Source organism: Monodelphis domestica, chromosome 5, assembly GCF_027887165.1.
Source record: "Monodelphis domestica isolate mMonDom1 chromosome 5, mMonDom1.pri, whole genome shotgun sequence".
Taxonomy (NCBI): Eukaryota; Metazoa; Chordata; class Mammalia; order Didelphimorphia; family Didelphidae; genus Monodelphis; species Monodelphis domestica.
In genome coordinates this window covers 249,457,559-249,464,029 of record NC_077231.1, presented here as the reverse complement: position 1 = coordinate 249,464,029, position 6,471 = coordinate 249,457,559, and the positions used below count along the sequence as shown (strand labels likewise).

Genomic DNA, 6,471 nt, shown 5'->3' with positions numbered 1-6,471 from the left:
TCTCATTCTTAATGGTTACCGGAATATTTTGGGCTGTTTAGCTACTCTGTGTGGTTTTTGAGATCTTGTTTCTACTTAAAAAACAAAACAAAACAAAATACAAAATCAAACCAAATCTCTTTTGAATTTCTTTCCTTGCTGTCCCAGCTATCAGCTGTTAATGATTGCTGCTGTCATTGTGTGTGCTTCTAATAGCCTTCTCTGTTGGGTTTTTGGTACAGGTTCTCTTCCTTCCCTCCCTCCCCTCTTTTGACCCCATTTCTAATTTTCTTTTTTCATTCTTCTTTGGACTGACAAGTCAGATAATAGAACTTTGAAAAAAAAAAGGATATAAAGTAAGAATAAGTCTTTGAAGGATCCTCCTAAGAGTCCACCAGCAGAGTTTGGGCCAGTGGAATGAGCAATGACTGTTCTTGGATCTTCTGTTTAGTGATTCTGTGATCCTGGGCATGACATTTACTGGTTGAGCCTCAGTTTCCTCATCTGTAAAATGAATGTGTGTGTGTATGTGTGTGTGTGTGTGTGTGTGTGTGTGTGTGTGTATAATAATGCTTGGATGGTTTACTTCACAAGGTTATAAGAAAAGTACTTTATAAACTTCAAAGTTATGTGAATTACTACTACTACTACTACTACTACTACTACTACTACTACTACTACTAACTATCACCCCACCACCACTACCACCACTACCACTGCAGCAGCAGCAGCAGCTCCACTACCAACACCAATACTACTACTACTATTACTACTGGTGTTGCTGCAATTAATGCTGTTACTGCTGCTACTACTACTAGCAGTGCTACCACTACTTATATGTCTTCTGGCTTCCTTCTTGGGTTTTGGCTTTATTCAAACAAGTGGCTTTTGGACAGATGAGATCCTTTTCACAGAGAGATGATAAAATATCCTTGAGTACAAAATGTATTTTTCCTTATTATTTCAGGAAATTCAAAGGGAAACCAGTTTAGTCCATGCCTCTTCCTTTCTTAGTGTTGTTTATACTGCTGTTTAGAAGCAAAGGCATATCTTCTCTTAGATGAAAGCTTTTTTTAGGGGGAAAAACTGTCAGTAGGACGACCGCCCCCCCCCCCCCCCCCCCCCCGAGAAAGAGGACACAAGTGGGGCCAAAGGGAGGCTGAGGCACACACTTTAGGATTCTAGAGAAAGATCCCTGAAGAGGGCTTGTGGCAATTCTTAATGCTATAGGGATCATCTTCCTAAGGAAGTTTCTGAATAGCAGTAAAGAATGTGGAAGGAAGAGAGAAGAGAATAGGTTGGTGGATGTAAGAATGAATGAGTAAAACAGGGAGACAATTATCTGAAAAGGGAAGATTTGGGTTTGGAAACTACACAATTATTTTTAGCAACTGCTAAATAGGAAAAGGTACCAAAGAAAGATATATATTTTTTCCCACTTGGTCTCTTCTATGATTCCCCAAATGGGACCAAAGCATAATTTTGCTGCTCTCCACTTCCTGGACTAATCATGTTCTTTCTCCCTTCCCTTTGACCCTGTGTGGTTTACAGAGTTTTATACAGACAGCCAGTGCATGAAGTGGTTGGTTTCTTGTTCTTGCATAACTGATTGAGTAGCAAGTTAAAGTGTTTCTTCTCAATATGATTTGAAAGGAAAGTAATCTAATTTGAGATACAGAGCACATACCTCTAATGAAGTATATTGCATATACTATACTACAGTAGAATTACATATTCACATGCACATAATAATATACATATGTATATGGATATACATGCATATAACTATTATTATATCTATTAAAATGTGTGTGCATGCATGTGTGTGTGTGTGCTCACGGGCTAGAGTGCCAGGTCTGAAGTTAGGAAGATTCATTTTCAGATTCATGAGTTAAATCTGGCCTCAGATATTTACTGTGTGACCCTCGGAAAGTCACCTAACCTTGTTTGCCTCTGTTCCCTATTTGTAAAATGAGCTAGAAAAGGGAAATGGCAAAGAATTCTAGTTTTTTTGTTTTTTTTTTTTGCTAAGAAAATTCTAAATGGGGTCATGAAGAATCAGACATGACTGCTATAACTAACAACAAAATACAATAAATAGTATATATCAAGTTTATACTATGCCATTTTGTATATTATATACTATAATATATTGTATAGTATATAGTGTTCAGTATACTATATGTACATTTCACATATATTATAGTATATACCTATAATATAGTATATGTTAGTATTTACTAGTATATATTAATATATACTAAATATATATTATATTTAATAGTATATCATACTCATATATTATATATTCTATTCTATTATAATATAATATACTCCATTATAGTATATTATACTCTATTATAATATGTATAGGATATATAAGTATGCAGATATATAAAATAAAATCTGGGTAAATCAATACATATATGTATTATAATTATTCAGTAGAATATTGGGAAGTGGGGGGATGGCTTTAGAACCATAACTGACTTGAGAATACCCAGATTCTGGATGGGAGGAGGTGCGTGCGTATGGGTCTAGGGTCTAGAGTCTCAGATGGTCCCTACTCCCTTGGTCAGGATTGATCAATCAGTCAATCAAAAAGAATTTAAGTGCCTGTTATGTGCTAAGTACAATGCAAGGTTCTAAGGGTCTATAAATTACAAAAGAATAAAGCAATTTCTGCTCTCAAAGGAGTTTCATTCCATTAAGGGAGACAACAAGTGTACATGGAAAGAGCTACAGAATAAATATTAAGAGAAAACCACAAATCAGCATGAGGTAGTTAAACTTAAGGCAACTGGAGAAGGAAGGCAAAGACAGTTGGGGGAATTAGGAGAGATTTCCTCCAGAAGGCAGGGCTTTAGTGACTTTTACCAGGCAAAGGTAGGGAGAGAACATCCCTAGCTGAGAAAGATATGGCCAGTGCAGTTGCACCCATAATGGATGGAAAAATAGAGAGAAGGGCAATTTGACTGGAATGGATAATGGGCAAGAAGGGACTAATATATAAAGAGCTTGAAAAGATAGTTTGGGGCCAGTTAAGACAGTTTGGAGCCAGTTGTGAAGAACTTAAAAGTTAAACAGGAGTTTAGTCTCAAGCCAAAAGAGACCTACTGCAGTTCATTGAGGAGGGGTCATATTTGATCATATTTGTGCTTAAGAAAAATCACTTTAGAAGCTATACGGATGAGTAGGTGTGAGTAGAGATGGACCAAGGAGACTATTGTGATAGGGGATGGCTATAGGAATCAAGACTCAAGAGGTCAAATGTGAGGTATTTGTAAAGGGTTAGCATTTAATCAGATATGGGAGGTAAGAGAGAATGAGAAGTTAAGGATGACTGAGACGATGGATCAGGAAATAAACTTTTAGAAGGGAGTTTGAAGAGATCTATGACAAATTTTGTTGATGGGATGACTTTGAGATGTCTATGGAACTTGCAATTTGAAATAATTTGAAATCTCAAGAGTAATCACTGTCCCCCAATACTGTGACTCCTCATGTACTTTATAAAGTCTTTCTAAATAGCAATTTTTAGGCTTGTCCCTGGTTTGAATGAATGAAACTGGGCTATTCCAGTGTTCTATCACCCTAGAAATAGCCCCTGACATTTATTGCAAACAACTGGGGTTGGGATGGGGTAAGGAGAGGCTATAAAGGAAAGAAGGGTCCAAAAGAAGGTTATGAAGGTAGAGGGAAAAACTAAGGGACCCCCCACTCACCCAAGAATAAGAAAAAAAGAAAAACCAGGAAACTGCAGGCTTGTGCTGGGTACCATAGCAGTATAACAAAGGGTTAAATAGTTTGAGACTCCAACCCTCAGTAAACTTACTGATGTTAAGCATTACAAACACTTGTTAATAATGCTTGTTAATTATGCTGTTAGACAAATACTCATTAACCCAGATGTTAAACTAAGCTAGAAAGTTCTGGGATTTTTATGCAACCCCTTTATTTTTAGGCATGTTCAGCACTTTTCAGCCATTGGTTTATTTTTATAATAGTCTGATAATATATTTTTGGAACTGTTAATGTTAGTCCCAACAGATGTCAGGTCTTTACAGGATCTGTAATTTCGGTATGGGGGTTTAGTCAATCATTTGTCAGTCATAAAATATTTATCAAGATCTTACCATATGCCAGGGCTTTTGCTAAGTGAATGGGCTACAAGGAAAGGTAGAAGATACTCCCTCTTCTCAAAGAGCTCCCAATGCACAGTTTCCTTTTAAGTTCACATATAGTTCCTCCCCCTGAGTAGGTCTTTGTGTATGACTGTGGCCAAAAATTCATCACCCTGTGTCCATCTTGGTCCAGAAACTCTTAGAGTTTAGCTATGTTGGTCTTTTGGTGTATAAACATCAGGTCAGTCAATGAGTTAACCAACTGACCAGTACTATTTATTAAGAGTCCACTGCGGTGTATTCTTTGTCATATGGGATATTTCTTTGGTAAGCAGGAGGGGGAAAGATATAGGAGGAAATGGAAGCAATAGAAAAATGAAGAATATCATTTTTCTTAAGAGCTTGTTGGAACTTTAATGACTTCAGAGATTCAAAGGCAAAAATAAGATGGTTTTTGCCCTTAAAGAGCTTATATTCTTTCAGAGAGTCATGTATATAAAAAGGCACATAATACAGTCACATGTGGGATACATTTTATAAGGTAATTAAAGGAGGGCATCTGGGTGGCTCAGTGGATAGAGAGTCAGTCCTGGAGATAAGAGGTTCTGGGTTCAAATATGGCCTCAGGTACATCTTAGTTGTGTGACCCTGGCAAGTCACTTAACCCCATTGTTTAGCCATTACTGCTCTTTTGCCTTAAAACTGATTCTTAGTATTGATTCCAAGATAGAAGGTCCTTAAAAAAAGATAATTGAAGGTAAGATTTTTTTTTTTACACGAGGAGAGAAGGTAGCACCTGGAGATTGGGGATCAGGAAGGACCTCTCATAGGAATTAGGGCTTGAGGAGTTAAAGATTATGCAAAGTAGAACTGAGGAAGGTGTCTGGTCTGAACCTGCCAGAACCATAGTTCCATTGGAATATCCTTCAAAAACCCAATCTTTACCCTGCTAATGATGAGGAATTTGTGGAATATCTAGTGGATACATTTGTATTCAACATTGCCATTCATTTGTTTTAGTTATGTCTGACTCTTCAAGACCCCATTTGGGGTTTTCTTGCCAAAGACAGTGGAGTGGTTTGCCTTTTTCTTCTCCAGCTCATTTGACATGAGGAAACTGAGGCAAACAGGGTTAAGTGACCCAATGTAACACAGCAAGTAATGTATAAGCAAGTCATCTGCTTATTAATAATAATAGCTCACCTTTCTTTAGTTGTTTTTTTTTTCTATTTTCCAGAGAGCTTTTTCCTCTTGAACATCCTTTGAGACAGAATAATCCAAAGATGAAGCTTTGGAGCTCTTTACCCCTGGGAAGGAATGCTTCCTCTCATATTAGAGCTTTTTTTTTCTCCCAGATATAGAGAGATCCCTTTGGAACTGAGCTGGTCTTCTTGCTGTCCATTACACACAGTACTGCAGCTCCTGTCTCTGGACTATCTGCATGGGTCCTTCTTCATGTGTGGCATACCCTCCTTTGCCTCATCTTAGAATCCTTAATTTCCTTCAAAGCCCAGCTAAGCATTACTTCCCACATGAGGTCTTTCCTGATGTCTCGCCATGGTCTCCCTTCTCTATCCATGAACTTGTATTTGCTGCTCATCTGTTTCATACAAATTTGTGTCTGGTTTGTCTTCCTTTAATTAAAAAAAAAAGGGTAAGAGCCTTAATAACAAAATGTGCTAGTTTTTGTTTTTTGTTTCTTCAGAGTGTAGCACAGAGCCTGGTATATAGTATAGTAAGACCTTAACAAATGCTTGATTGATAAAAGGAGGGAGATATTAATGTGAAACCTATTTTGTGACAGGCTCCTCCTCCCCCATTTTGTGGTTTTTATGGCCTAAATGCTAAAATATTTGAGGTTAGTATTTCATCTTTGAAAAATATGTAGGAGACAGAGAATCAGAACTGGAGAGGGTAGTCTTAGGTTCACATCTGGCCTCAGACACTTCCTAGCTGTATAATCTTGGGCAAGTCACCTCATGCTCATTGCCAAGTTCTTATTCTAAGATAGAAGATAAGGGAGAAAGAAATAAAGAAATAAAGAAGGAAAGAATGAAAAGAAAGAAGTAAAGAATGAATGAAAGGAAAGGAAGAAATGAAGGAAGGAAAGAAGAAAGGAAGGAAGGAAGGAAGGAAGGAAGGAAGGAAGGAAGGAAGGAAAAAAGAAAGGAAGGAAGGAAGGAAGGAAGAAAATATATAGAATATGGCTTCCCTCCCACTTCTGTATTCCAGGTAACATGAATTGGATGCCATGATGAAGTATTAATTGTAGTGATCTTTTCCTTCCCAAGTGATAAACTATGATTTTACACATATCTTTAAAAAGATATGCATAAAATTAAAAATTAAAATTTAATTAAAATTTAGA

General features: G+C 37.1%; 1 protein-coding gene across 8 annotated transcripts in view; it reads left to right on the top strand.

Moving 5' to 3' along the window:
• The window catches only part of CCNY (cyclin Y), a 306,063-nt gene that overhangs the window by 164,610 nt on the left and 134,982 nt on the right, over positions 1-6,471 (top strand). The gene's annotated exons all lie outside the window — the stretch shown is intronic.